The sequence below is a fragment of the Nomia melanderi genome, chromosome 13 (genome assembly GCF_051020985.1).
Source record: "Nomia melanderi isolate GNS246 chromosome 13, iyNomMela1, whole genome shotgun sequence".
NCBI classification, from domain to species: Eukaryota; Metazoa; Arthropoda; class Insecta; order Hymenoptera; family Halictidae; genus Nomia; species Nomia melanderi.
In genome coordinates, this window is record NC_135011.1 from 10,305,605 (window position 1) to 10,321,521 (window position 15,917).

Below are 15,917 nucleotides of genomic sequence, written 5' to 3' on the forward strand. Positions count from 1 at the left end.
TCTGATTCAAACAAAATTGAACATCACAAACTTTATGTCACAATTTATCAGGAAAAACTAGATTACTGTAATTTATTATATAAGTCAATAAATTGCAAAATATATCGTGTTTGGTCTGGTTTCAATCAGGAAAATCTTACAATTCAATTGGAAAAAGTTTCAATCAGTGAAAGTGAAAAATAGAAGAGTTTAACATTGCATTAACCCTTTGTGCTCGATTTATTTCCAATGTTGTTGGGTGTAAACTTGTATTTATTTTTAGAGAAATGAATTAAAGTAATTTACAGCGGTTGAATTCAACGTTTTATATTTACTTTATATATTATTATTATTATAAGATTGAATTTTTATAATCTTTTAAAGTGTGGTACTTTTTCAAACAATTTCCAAAGTTCTACAACAAATTTGTATTATCATCTCCAGCATGTCATACAAGTGCAAAGGATTAATGTCCCCTCCTACGTCTGTTTGTTCTGATCATTACGAAGGTCGAGCGTCTCGCTGTCCTCCCCTAGAGGACAAACACAGAAGCTCGGATCTTATCTCGACTTGAAATCAACACCACTGCACGATTAGTGCCCGGTTACAGTCCCGATTTTCGGGTACTAATCGCGAGAATACTCTTATGTGCATAGTCGAATTTTCGGGTTCAGTCTATAAGCAGCGGCACTGTGCGCCAGCGAGGGTCAGGTGAGCCACAACAACGGCGAGGGCAGCGAAAACATCGCTTCGGTCGGCACGAACGAAACGCGAATCGTCGAAAGAACACGAGAAGAAAAGCAACGAACTCTGTTTTGACCCGTTGCAGGGAACCGGGGCCAGGACAAAAGAGGCAAAACGTTCCTCTCCGGTTGAAAAGGGAGGCGGCTGGGGCGAATTCCGACTTCCTCGCGAGGTACACGGTAAACTGTCCACACCTGGACCGGGGGTTGCCGGCGGAGGGGTCGAAGCGGGATTAAACTACGAAGAAAAGTGGCTGCTAAGGCCGTAGAGAGGTCCCGGCCGCCGCCGAAAGCTAAAACACCTCCTTGGTTCTCCGTCTTCTCCATCCTTCGAGTTTATCTATGTCGTTCTAACCCCGGGGCCATGGTGGATGGATGCAGGGGGCGTGTTTGCGTATGGAGCACACGCCGCTACACGGGATTGCGCGCGGCTGGAACCGCCTAAAAGGGAACATCGTGTATCCATTCGGTGTTTTCGTAGGGTACCAGCTTTCTCTCGCAATTCCGTCTTTCAAAGACCTTGTTTCACCCGGAATCGGCTGGGACTCCTTAAATAGACGTCCATTGACTGTATCGGATCGTGCGGAATGCTTGGGCTGATTTTGCGATCGAGGGTATTTGAATACCTTCAATCCTTTAGGTTCTACGTAGGTCGCTGCGAAGGTGTTGAGAATTCGCTGTCATTTAGTTGGGAAGCTTCATTTTGGAGTTTAGTAAGTGCAGTAGAGTGATGACTCCGCTGATACAGCGGAGCGGAAAACGCATTGATGTTGAAGGAGAATATTTTGGGAAACAATGAAACCGTTAGTTCAATGTTATTTTTTAAAATAAAATACTTTTAGGAAAAATACATTCACTTTCATAATAACTAAAACCCTGTATAACTTGATTAAAAAATGCCGTGTTACAGCAATCTCACGTTTACGACTCTCGCATAAAATTTTCTGTTTTGATATCGGTTCACCTTCTTTCTCTGCTCGTATTATCGGATCATCTCCTGAATAATACTGTTTTATATATTTCATTTATTTTTAAAACTAAAGATAAACAAAACTGTTCTTAACCTAAAACACATGTTCCTTCATTACCTATAAATTATATCTCTACACATTATAAATACTTTAAAAAATGTTTCCTTAATCTCTATTCTCAAAAACAAAAGAAATATAAAAAACCGCATTATCTATCAAATAACCTAATATTTTCTTGCGAAGAATCTCACTCTGACAGTTATTTTTCAATAATTTTTTAATCCCGTTACTGAGTATTACTGTATTCCATTCCACAAAATTCCCAGCAGAGTCCCGTTGAAAACGAGCCGACGATTTCTCTCTCGGCCGATTTATCAGCAAGTGGAAACGCTGAAAAAAATATCCCACCGTCACCGTCTGTTACTCTTGTCCTCCTTCGCGTGATTCCTCCGCGCAGCCATCGACCGGCCAACATCCATCTCCCTGTCTATAATCTCTCCGCCAGACGTCCCTCTCTGTTTCACTCTTTCCTCCCCTCCGGCCGGTTTCCCATCGTCTCCAACCCCCAGCGACAATCCTTTACACGCGCACGAGCGACTATCCCCTTCACCGGGGCCGGCATTGTTTCTCGAGCGGCTATTCGCGTCGGGTTAATTAGTCCACGCTCCAGTTAGTGAAAATTGAATCCAAACGGTCGACCTACGGCCCTTCGTTCGCCGCTGTATTTACGATGTAAGCACCCCCCCCCCTTCCGCGTGCATCGCCGAAAACCTAGCCGAGGTATTCAAGCCAAGCTTGGTCCTCCGATAGTGCGGCTAATTAGGAAAAACAAGCCGCCCAGCGGATCAAAGAATTCGGTCAAACTGTGCTCGATGTTTTTTTCCCTGTTTTCTTTTGCTTTTTCCTTTTCCCCAGCTTTTTTGGGGGGTTTTTACAGTCTCCGGGGACCGGCACTCTGCTTGCTTAATTGCCGCTTTTCCGTTCGCTCTTTTCACGCCGGAGTCCATTCAACGCCTCTATTAAGCAGTTTATTAAATATTGGACCTCGATTAACACTGGTACTGCTGTACCAGTCAAAATGGTTTTGGTTTCCTTGTTTTGCAATTATTGGTACCATAGAAGCATTGAATATTCGAAATGATTTTGGAAATAAATAGCTTCATTTGAGTGCTATAACAAATGTCTGAAGAAATTGGAACTATCCATTGTTACAATTTTTATAAGGATTACATGTCAATCATATTAAATTCTCGGTAGTCCTAGTGTTAATTAATTGTTAGTTAATACTAGAACTACGTATCAGTCAAAATGGTTTTGGTTTCCTTGTTTCGCAATTATTGGTACCTTAGAAGTATTGAATATTCGAAATGATATTATAAATAAATAGCTTCATGTGAATGCTATAACGAATGTCTGAACAGACTGGAAATGTCTATTGTTACAAATTTTGTAGGGATTACATATCAATCGTACTAAATGCTTGATAATTTTAGCGTTAAGACTCTCATTAAATGTTCCCTAGAATTACAGGCTGCTGCTGGTGTCTTTGATGGACCCAGGTGTTATAGTATAGGTAAAACTATTTTAGGGGATTGTGGACTTAACCTCTTGTCCTATGACTTCTTTCACAGCTCTGCTTGTTTCTACCTAGTTTATCGTCAGTAATTAAGTAGAAAAAGGAAAGAATCTATACTTATTTTGCGCCTACGTTTACAATAAAGATTAAAGATTCACAGACAAGAAATATTTCATATGAAAACTAAATAAATAAGACTTAGATTTGTTGAAGTCGGATGAAAATTTTCATCACTAGTTTGACTCGATATTATAGAAGTGGTTAAGGAAATATAATTTGGCCGTGGATCTTTCAGTAAATTTGCGGTTTTATGCATTGTTTGGCCGAAATTAGAGCGAGGAAAATAATTCTTTTATAACTGGAAGATTGCAATTATGGGATGTGTTAACACTAAAAACTACCGCATCCGTTAAAATGACGGGTTATAGTATTCTTATTTCGTAATTATTGATATCTTAAAAATGTTAAATACCTGAAATAACTTTAAAAATAAAGAGTTTCACTTGAACGCTATACTATTTTTTTTTCACGTTACTATTTTAGTTTTTTAAATACGATGTATTTATGTTAGAAGTTGTAATACCGGAACATTATTTCTTATATTTTACAACGTCGGTTATTTATAGGTCTGAAAGTTCTGTATTCTAAAATATATTATGCGCAATTAAATTTCCATGTCAGGGACGTAAGGAATTAATAATCTCCCGTCGCGTCTATACCATTATCTTACCTTACTTTCTTCTCCTCTCCTATCTTTCTTTATTAAATATTAATTTTGACATCAAAAGAACAAGTAACATTCATATCCATTAAGCTCAGTTTAAAATTATAATCATATATCTCCGTGATCATCTTTAATATTCTCTGAAACAAGATATAGAAAATCTATTAATGCAGAAAGAAGTTTTAATCTTTAACAGTTGAAAAGTTACAGTATGCAGAAACTTAGAAATTTTATTTTTATTTCTGTTTACTATATTTTTTACAATTTAAAATATATTTTTTATTTTATTTCATTTTACTAAAAATCCCATCAATCTTTTTTAATAAATTTAACCAATATTTCGTTGTCTTATGGATGAATTGAATATTATTAAAAGAAGATGATCAAAGGGTTAAACATATCTACAACTATATTGTAACTGTAAAATGTTTTTAAATCAGAAATAACCTTCAGACCAAACAATTACGTGGGAAAAATAAACAAAAATAGGAATATAGAAATACAATACGTTATAATAAAAATATAAATATATGTTTGATTCCCGGAACTTTTGCAACAACCTACAATCGTAATAAACGTAATAAAAAAATGTACTTTAATGTCATTTTTGTAAACACTCTATGATAGAAAATTGGCTGAGAAAAATGAAAAAGTGATCAATCAGCTAATTCCCCAGTCTAGCCATCAAGTGATCTCTTAGTATTACAGTTGAAATCTGACTTGATGTCTAGTATAACGACATAAAGTCGAGAGATACCTTCCTACTTTACAGCTTTATAGTCCTCATTACTTAAGTGTAACCGTATCAACAAATACTAAATCAGCGCCCAAAAACATCAACATTTAAGAAACAAAACCGACAAACAATTACCTGAGGAAATTTTCAATCCGATCAATTAGCCGAATCCCTCACCCAAGCCATCAAGTGATCAGTGTATACCCTAAAAAGTCCTCTTCACAGAAAGAACTAAACAACAACGGATGTTTTCTCGATTGCCGTGCAATCGCGCGTCGAAGCTCCCATAACCATCATCGTCTACATAACCCAACAATACGACTTCCCTTTGCACGTGGACCGCGTGGATTGCCGATCAATAAAACGTCCCTCTCACCCCTTGGCCCGGCCTGTCGGCCGCGGGTTCCCTCTCCTCGTAATGGGATAGGGCCACGGGACAGGACGTCTCGCCGCAAGCTCGATCGCTCGATACTTCTCTCGATTTTCGATTTTCAATAGACCGATAATATCGTTCCGGGCCAGACGGACGTCTCTCCCCGTAACTTTTCCCCGGCTACGTTCCCGGACTAATTCGCGGATGTGCTCTCGACGTGGACGGTATGCGAAAATTGAAATCCAATGGACGCCCGATTTTTCCATCCGCCTCTTTTCCGTCTCCGCTCCGCTCCTCGCCACCCTATAACGTTGCCCTTCTCCTAGACCGTTCGTTTTTCTCCCTTAGCGCCGTCCACCGACCCTTCCAGCGCCGCGAACGATGACAAATATGAATGGTTTCGAACCGGAACTTTAATTACCGACTCGCTATCGAGTATCGTCGGCGATGGGCTACTGTACCGGGACAAAAAAGGAATTTAAATTGTAGACGATACGTCGGCTCAGGGGGAACAGGCGGAGGAAGAGGTCTGCCAGTTTCTGGACGTTTGATTCATCGACTGTGTGGAAGTTTGGGTGTTTCTGTTGTTGCTCGTTGTGTAGTTTAACCCTTTGCAGTCGATTTATTTCCAATGTTGTCAGGTCTAAACTTGTGTTTATTTTTAGGGAAATGTATTAAAGTAATTTACAGCGATGGAATTCAACGTCTTATATTTATTCTATTTATTATTATTGTAATAAGATTTCATTTCTAGAATTGTTTAAAGTGTGATATTTATTGAAGTATGACAAATTTGTATTGTTGTCTCCAGCATGGCATACGAGTGCAGAGGGTTAACTCTTTTAACATTAGGACATTAGGATGTTAAAATTATTTATAAAATGTAATGGATTGGAAGTTGATCCTTATATTGAGCTAAAAAACGTTTAGGTTACCACTAGAACTACAGAATAATCGAATTGACTGTAGCATTACATTAAGTAATTTATTAAATTAACAAAACCTATTACGAAATAGGAAAGATATTAGAATATTAAATAGTAATAGGAAAAGTATTAAGGCATTAATGTAACTATTAAAAATATGGTAATACTCGGATATTGATAAAGTGTATGAAGAAAGTTATTCGGGAATTATTGTAATAAGTACTGACATACATTAATAACCAATTAACCTGATTTTTTAATGAAACAGGCGGAAATGAATTGTTGAACTTTTACATCTTCAATGTTAATGCATGTAAGTGAAGTAAAACGATTAACCGACTATTATAAAGCTATAAATTCCTGTGCCCTTTATTTTCTGCCTCCCTCGAAATTGCGATTACTCGAAAAGATGAAATATTGTTGAGCGATGTTCAATATATTTTTTAAATCGAAGACGTTTATGAATTAAGCGGTTAAAAATAAATAGAGTTCTGTAACGCGAGTCACATTTTTAACGAATACAAATAGTAAACATATTTCACCTGCAGGCAGCACTTTTAATCCAATTTTATGATCAAAGTTTTTCACGTGGTGTATATACGTTCCATTAACTAAATGCAAAGCAACATGGTAACCGGAATATACAGGTGCCTTTCATTTTTCCAATTACTTTTCGAAATACTTCATACATACGTATAATTTTCGTACATCCTGTTGACCTAAATATCTTAATCATTAAATCGCTTGGAATCATTGCTTTCAATGCCTTTCACAAATTTCTGTTCATACAAATAATCGTTCAACGAGAGGTAACAAATTCAAATGTATAATCGAACAAATACAAAATTCATTTCATTTCGTACGAACGAAAGCAGATAAGCAAAATAAAAATGATTGCAGGTCTACAGAATGAAATTTACATTCATTATACTAGTAAAAAAATTAATTTCTTTAAGTTGAATGCAAATATTTCTGCACTTTTCACTAACTCCAATTGTATTGTATTAAAAAATCTAAATAAAAAACAGCGTCTCAATGTACGAACGAAATCAGTAAATTATTATTAGAATTTTTAAAGATTCTTCAGAAGAAATTTTAAAGGAAGTTAGATTCATAAAAATGCTGTATTTTAATTTGATTGCAAGTAACAGCAATTTCGTTTCACTGAGAAAGTTTAGAACTGAATAACGATCGGATGTTATGAATGAAATCAATTAATTTTATACGAGAAATTCTTAAGATCGAACAGCAGAAATTTGAACATTCTCCGTTGCAGAATGTTCGAATAATCAGTTGCAATCACTTTTATTTATGACCTTTCTGAAATATCAATTCTGTCAGTATAATGGATCGAAGAAGACGAGCAACATAATACGCGAATGAAATCGATAGACAAAACAGGATTCGTCATGGATTGAACGGAGGATAGACAGTAATCCTGAATATTCACTCATGCGTATCGCTGTATTAATGAACAATTAACGCAGCTCTGTGCCTGCGACGCATACGGTGGATGAAGCATACCGCTGGTCGTTATCTGTCAGAGCGCAGGCACTGCTGATCCAATAAAGCTGACCGCCATTTTCGACAATTTATTATAGCACCGACGGGACGGTGATCATAATTTGTCTCAATTAATTTGAATAAATAATTGAATACGCTCGAAACGCGTGAAATTAATGTGTGCTGTTACATCGAGTTTTACAATTTACCATATTATGTTTTCTAATCATTGTGGTAAAACGAAATATATTTTAAGTAAACTTTACTTAAATCATTTTTTCTTATAACAGAATGATATTAATTTAATAAAGTACGCTCGGAGAAGAAAATATTTTAAACAGTATAAGAAGATTCAGCGGGAACGAAACAGATCGATGTAAAGAAAAATATGTTTCCGATTATAAACAAAGAATAAATGTTTTGAACTTTGGCACGTGTTTTGAATGTTTCGAACACAGTAATAACAATAAGGAGAATAAAAGAAGGGAGATTGTGACGTTTCGTGTATCTCGTATTATGAATTTAGAAAATTGATTTTATTTTACTAATGAAATCAGTAAACGTTAAGAATACTTTATTGTTTGTTGATTTATTCTGTGTACATTTGTACATTTTGTAAGTAATAGGAAATTGATTTTATTTTCTTTTGTAACAGACATTATGTATTTGAAAAATAGAATTTCTTCTGATTATTAAATTAATAAATTTGTTAATCTATTTTATGCACATTTTCTTTTGAACTAATAGAAAAATTGATTTTATTATACTGTAGTAGAGAAAGTATGTGTGTATGTAGTAATTACTGTAATAATTATTTATTTGGTAATTTATACGAATACCTATCAATATTTTTGCTATAACCAAGTCTTGTGTGATCAGATTTCTGCTATGATTCTACTAATCTAGTGTTAAATGAGCTGTTACATGAGTTATCAACGTATAATCATTAATTTAGTAATTTATGGAAACATTTTTCATTTTTTCTATAATCAAGTCTCGTGTAATCAGATTTCTGCTATGATTTTACTAATATAACGTTAAATCATCTGTTACATGAATTATCAGAATTATTAATCTTGCAATTTATAGAATTATCTGATAACATTTTTTCTACAATTAAGTTCCGTGTAATCAGGTCCGTATTGAGATTTTGCTAATCTCATTAGAGTCTGCAGGTCTCCCGTTTAATCAGAAACTGTCTTATGCTACAGGCTTCAGGTAGATCAAGGTAGATCCCCATCCCAGTAGCACGCTGCCTCGAGGCATTTCTATTGTCGTTGCCAGTTACGGGCCCATTCTACTCCTACACGTATCAGCGATCCTCATTCTACCTGTTTGACCACAGGCTGTCTTGTTCTCCTCGTCTGCGTTAACCACACGTATTCTACTTACTCAACCGCAGACGATCTAATTCTAATACAATTGCATGACTGTCTTGCTCTAATCTTCTTCACCATTTCACTCGTCTGATAATTGATATTTCTTTTTGTTAATGGATTCACTGGCATGTCAGTTATATATAATAAACACGAATTTTTATTAAAACATAAAAATTAATTTTTATAAAGATTTAGTAAGAAAACCAAATTTTATTAGAATCTGTAAAATGCAAGAGAGTTCATAGTTAATAGTTAATAATATGTCCGTGAGAAACATTAAGTATTTACTGTTTATTTTATAATACTTATATCTTCGATTTCTTGGGCATTATCGAAGAAAGGTATTTAGTTAAATGATTATGTGAATGATATTTTTTAATTCCCTTGTTATTTTATCTTACGAATTAATGTTACTTGATTAATATATGCATTTGAGAAACAACTTATTTTATTATTACCTTTAACACTACAACTACCGAGGATTTAATACGATTGATATGTAATCTCTGTAAAAATTGAAACAATAGATTATTTTCGGTTTCCTCAGACATTCATTATAGTATTCAAATGAAGTTATTTATTTTCAGGATCATTTCGAATATTCAATACTTTCAAGATATCAATAATTGCAAAATAAAACAATTGAAACCAGTCATTTTGACTGGTACGATAGTTTTAGTGTAAAACAAGTTATTTCATTATTTACCATTTTATTTAAGTATTTACTATTAGATTTTGCGCGTGGAACTTCTATTTTAAGATCACACACTTTATATATTTATGTATATTTCCCATGTATTATGTGCAAAACAGTGTGATTTGTCAGTGACCATTAATATTTGAAATGATTAAATGTGTAGCAGATATATCATTCGAAAATAATTGATTCCGAAATTAAATTTGATTAAATTATTTACTTCAATAGGTTACATTTGATTAAATATACAAACAGAACCATCTATAACAATTTTGCTACCTTTGCTCGTAACCAGTTGTATTACATGGACGACTATTTTAAACAGAAATTATACGCCTCTAAGAGAATAGTGCAATATAATAATTATTTTTTTATTATTTGTATCTTTTTCTCAAAATACAAGGAAAGAAAAGATACCTAGATAAAACTCTTTTTTATTTCCACACTTTTTTCAGAATTTATTTTATGCTGTAGTAATAAAAAAACTTGACAGGAAAAAAATAAATAGGAAAAAAGAAAACACATCACAGTATGTCTATATGGAAAATATGACGTAGTCTATTTTTGATTTCACAATTTCCAATAGCAAACAACTTTATTTTGAACAAATAATGAAAAGGTACGGATTGCTTTATACAATCATCGCCTCTGAAATCCAACTACAATCCGGCCATAACAAAATTGCGAATCGTTATGTAAAATAAAAATTTCCTAATGTAATTTACAAAAGCTGAAGTAAAACTGAAATTTATTTCCTCTGTTAATGATTTTGATACGATAACGTTGAATTAAATATGATATTGAATTCCGTACAATTCACGTATTTTACACCCGAATTCTGAAATCAAATTAGATAAAAAATGTTATGAGTGTATAAGGTCTGCAGTTTACATTTAAACAAATTTATCAATTATTGTTATTATTCATCTAATCTCTGAACAAATTAACTTTTAGCGAAAAATATAAAATACCAATTGATCTTAATTATTGAAAATGAGACTCGAAAAATTATTATTTATATATCCACACATAATCCAAAAATTAAAAATATTTCTCCTGTTAACAAAAAACGAATAATTTATCCATATACCCTATATTTCTTGTAAGAAACAAAATTTTCTTCGCATCATTTAAAAAGATTGTAGTTAACTACAAATATATTGTCTCAGTCATTAATACATCAGATAATCTTGTACAAAGTACCTGCTTTTATAAATCAATTTAACAAGAACCGTATTAAGCTAAAAATTGAAAGCATCGATTAAAAGGTTCTGTATGATAAAAATACAATAATGTAATTTACTTAATTGTAATTGTAGCCGTAATTATAATTTTACTTTCGTTAATTTTAATTTAATTTAATTAATTTTCACTTCAATTTGACTGAATCCGATTTACTTCATTTTAAATTTAATTCTCCTTTGTACTTCATTATCTTTTCATATTTACATTTCGCATAAACGCACAAAGGTCTGCTCTAATAAGATTAAAAGTGCACGTTACATGGAATTATTAAATATCAAACATTCTGAGGAAACACAAACAGATTTTTAGTACAAAAAATAAATCATATCGCGAAAAGCGCAATCCAGCATACGCTGATCATTACACCGCACCACTCGATCCTGGCAATCGGATTACTGACCACAAGTGGATCCTGAGTAAGCTATTATGTCACCCTGCTACCCTATCGACCTCTTAGCAAAACCATCCCTCCGTCTTCGTCTCCGGTATAACCGCTGGAATCAGCGCGTTTACGAAGATGTCCCCCAAACGAGATTCGATCACGAGTACTTTAGCCTTTTACGCCCGCTATGATTATAAAACTAAGTATACAGAACTATAATAGAGCCTCGAATTAATTAGGCGATTAACGATCTAAGTAAATGGAGACTCGAGAGAGAAGTTTTCAAAATGAGTTTGAAAAATTTTAAGGTATATTCCTAAGGTACAACAATAAAATCTATAAGGCATAATCTAAGAATCCGAATTATTGAGTTTGTGGACAACCAACACTGATGAATCTAGGATTTAGACTATGAAAAATGGTAGTTCGGTTAATCTAAGTTCTACTGTATCTTATGATCTGTTAATCGTTGAATAACCATTGACAGAATGTGTTTATCTTGAGAAGCTTCTTCTAAAAACATGAATTTCCTTAATTTTTCGTTGTATTTGTATTGTATTTCACGAAGAATAAAAATGGTTTCAGAAATTTTTACAATGGATAGATTTATTTATCCATTATAACGATAGTGTAACCACAAAGCAATAAATCCCATTTTTGAATGAAAAAGATTGATTAGAAGTGATATGGAATTTTAAAATTATTGTTTTATCACTCCTATTATTAAATATTTTATTGTTTTTGGAAATATCATGCATTTAATAGTGAAATTTCTTATTACACTCAAGAAAATTAAAAATATAATTACCTCGGTAAATAAAGACATTTCGTAATTAATTAAAACAAATAGATAATTATTAACAAAAATATTCTCAGAAAGTTTTACACATTGACTACGGGACCTACACAGTTAACCCCTTCACCTACGATACCGTGTCACACTCGTAACAAGGATTGTACACTGAATTTCCGAAACCTAAGCGTTATTAAGTTTGAAAAAATACAAGTTAAATACTTTTCTATTATCAATCGTTAACCTTTGGAATAAACGTAGACATAGAACAAGCATTAAAATTGTTTCTTCTCCTAATAAATCATTAATAATAAAGTAGTTATATAAATCATACTTAAGAAATAAATCATAGTGGAAGAGGTTAACTAACATATCCATTATTACATCAACCAGTAAAATATTCAGAAACGATTGCTCCTAAACACTACCAACGAAACGCTTAAACGAAGTTCAGAATTTCATTTACTTCTCTGTATCACTCGAACAAATTTAAATTACGGTGCGATGATAACAATTCAAAGAATCCTAAACAATAATGGTACAAAACGAAGCGATAAACTGTGGCACAACGGTGAACGTAGATTTTTAATTTTTGTTTTTCCGATTCCGGTTGGTACTTCGTTCGGATTCAACGCACGCGGTCATCGAATCAGTGATGTCACTTTTGTCGACGGCGCGAAGTAGATAGCCCGGTATCAGCCATCCCCAGAGCGTGGCCGATCATAATTGAATTCTTCGCTTTTGACGGCTTTGCTGGGATTTATCCTGTAAACCGGCTATTGATCCGCCATTACAAAAGACGCGTGCTACACGGTCCCCAAGTAACCCCGCCGATTCCATAATCGTCTTCCATCATACTGTAAATCCCGCTGTGGCATGAAGTGTAATAATTAATACTAGGAATTGCAGTGCTTTCATTACGGTTATAGAACAGAGGTCACGGCTTTTGATTTATACTAAAATACACGTGGCATGTGTATTAACACATTCGCCACCACTGCTTGTTTCAATAAACATTTTATTAACCCCTTGACCTATAATACAATATCGTGTCAGGCTCGTGGCAAAAATTTTAAATCGAATTCGACAAATCTGAATGATATTTTTTGTTTAATATAAATTAGATATTATCTTTCTTTTATGAATCGTTAACAATTCGAGTAAACGTAGATATAGAATAATTTTCTTTTGTTAATAAATTATTAACGATAAAGTAGTTGTATAACGTGTCAGAGTTGTGGTGAAGATTTTAAATAGAATTTAACAAACATGAATATTACTCAATTCCTGAGAATTCTGAATTCGGGAAAACTGAATTTGAGAAATCTAAGTGTTGTTTGTTTTTTGTTTTTAAATATAAGTTAAATAAACTTTACTCTGGAGTAAACGTAGTCATAAGGTAGGCATCAAAATGTTTTCTGTTCTTGAGAAATTATTAATGATATAGTAGTTGTACCGGTCGTAGCTAAGAAATAAATCGTAGGGCAAGGAGTTAAAGGCAATAAATTGTTTTTATAAAATGTTGATAAAATTCAAGAAAAGAATCTTGTCGATTTTCTACACCTTATACTATGCTTTACGATTTTAGATACAATACAAATAAAAGTAATTTAATTTTCTTTATGTAAAATGTTGATTAAGATTTGAATTAATTAAGTTTCAGCTCAGGTATTACTTAATCAGCTTATTTAGTAATTTCTCAAAGAGGTGTTCGTACCTCTTTGGTAATCGCAAAAGAAAAAATCAAGGAATGGGTCGTCTTATTCAAAAATTGATTGATAAGAAAATATAGTACTAGAATCTGTATTTATTCATTCATCCTATACGGTTCCATTAATGTTTATGCTTCTAATTACATCATTCTTATTTTTTAACACATTCAGTATCAATGGTACCTTTTTATGTTATTGCATTGCTTTTAAATTTTTGAACTTTTACACTTTTAACGTCATACTTGCTGTATATTCATATGTTTTGTATGCAGTATTACGAAGTTGGCAATGGCTTTCGCATGTTTAATAAACTGACGCTATGTAATTCTAGACACTTCGAGATTCTTCAAATAACTCGTACGTCAAACACAAACCATTACTGTCATCATTACAACACAAATAATAGTACTATAATTTGAATTTCGTAAATTAAACAAAAACTCTAAACATATTTAATTCACATGAACACTCTAATCTATTTTAATGACTTATTATACCTTATTACTCTATTTATACTTACATTATGTATTTTTGAAGCAAAACGAATTAAAAACGTGCTAGCATTTATCATTTCAAAACTTCTGTTTAACACATTGACTACCACTAACAGTACTTATCAAAACCATATACAATTGATACTACTTTTTCAATAAAACAGACAATGAAAGGTCAAGATTTTTCACAACGATTGCTCTCCCAATTTTTCATCATCTCGCAGACTTAACAAAATTTAATTTATTCGATACATCGAGATAATTTATTTCAGTGTTATATTATTTAATTTCCTTAATTCGAGTTTAGTTCATTAAAAATGTTCCGCCACTTAAAATTTACAGGATACAGCAATCTACCTTTTAGAAACCAAGAAAGAAACTGATTCCATTAGAAATTATTACATTACATTAATTAATTCCTTCAATTCGAGTTTAACTTATCCAAAAGATCACGTCCATTAAAATTTCCATGATATAGCAATCAATCTCTTAAAAAAATCATAACTAGTTCTCATCTGTAAAACAAACAAATTGATTCTATTAGAGAGCGCGATTATGTAGACAGAAGTATTGATCATCGATGAGTTTCGCGAGTTTTTAGGACTTCCCATCTATTCTCAATCTGTCCTTCTCGTAGCTTCTGTCTTGCTCTACACTATTCCCTCTGTTTCGGTCTGTCTACAACGCCCCACCCCGTCCAGGCTTGTTCGCGGTGCTTCACCATTGAAATTCTCAACGCTGCATATTAATGCAGGCGCATAAATCTCGCCGTTATCCGCCCTCTTAGTTTACGGAGAGGGATCCGCCGCCTCCGTCTCTGTCCAGCCGTTCGTCGAGGAACGGGACTCTCCCCTTGATCGCTGTTTCGACGGATAATCGGGGTTTGAATGCCCCTAAACTCTCCCATTTCAAGGATCCTTGCGAGAAACCTCAGCTTTGTTTTCCTTCGATTTGCGAGACGGCCCGTCGACGTTTTCCGCGTTTTCACCACCTCCCACCCTTTCAACTGCTGGTCTATTTTCCTTTTGTGAACGTACAATGACTAGGAAAATCTATGACCAATATAATTTTTTCCCTTTTAAATTCGACGGGAAATGTTTAGGGCATAAAGAAATTATAGACCTTAGCTGATTGACCTTTTGACTCATAATTGTTAAGTTTAACTCTTTCATCTCTGAATATGTCTTTTTTAATATGAATTTTGCAAATTTATAATTGTATAAAATCCGATATTTAATAGCACTATTATAATTTTATAAAATTGGGTATTTAATATTAAATTTGAGATAATGCAATTAAGTATGGTACAGTCTGTCCCATAAGAGTGTGTCGGCGATATTTCTGCAAATATTTATATATTTGTAAAAAACTTTATATCAGTCAAATCTATACATAAAACATCAATACACTTTCACTTAGTAAGGAGTTCAATTTTCTCTATTAGCAATTATAGCTTGGTATTGTCTCGGCATAGGTTCGACTAATTTTTTGGCGTATGCTACAGTTAGCGATTTCCATATCTTCCAAATATGATGTACAAGTGTTCCTATTTTTGTAATACGTTTTCCTTTGATCCTGTGTTTCACTATGGAACACACATTTTCTATTGGACTTGCAACCGGGAATTGGGACGGTGATACCGTTTTCCGCTTTCCATTTAGTGCAGATGCGACTTCGACGTTTA

General features: G+C 33.6%; 1 protein-coding gene across 2 annotated transcripts in view; it reads right to left on the bottom strand.

The window, feature by feature from the left end:
• Window positions 1–15,917, bottom strand: part of mub (poly(rC)-binding protein mub) — a 347,807-nt gene that overhangs the window by 177,750 nt on the left and 154,140 nt on the right. The window lies entirely within an intron of this gene.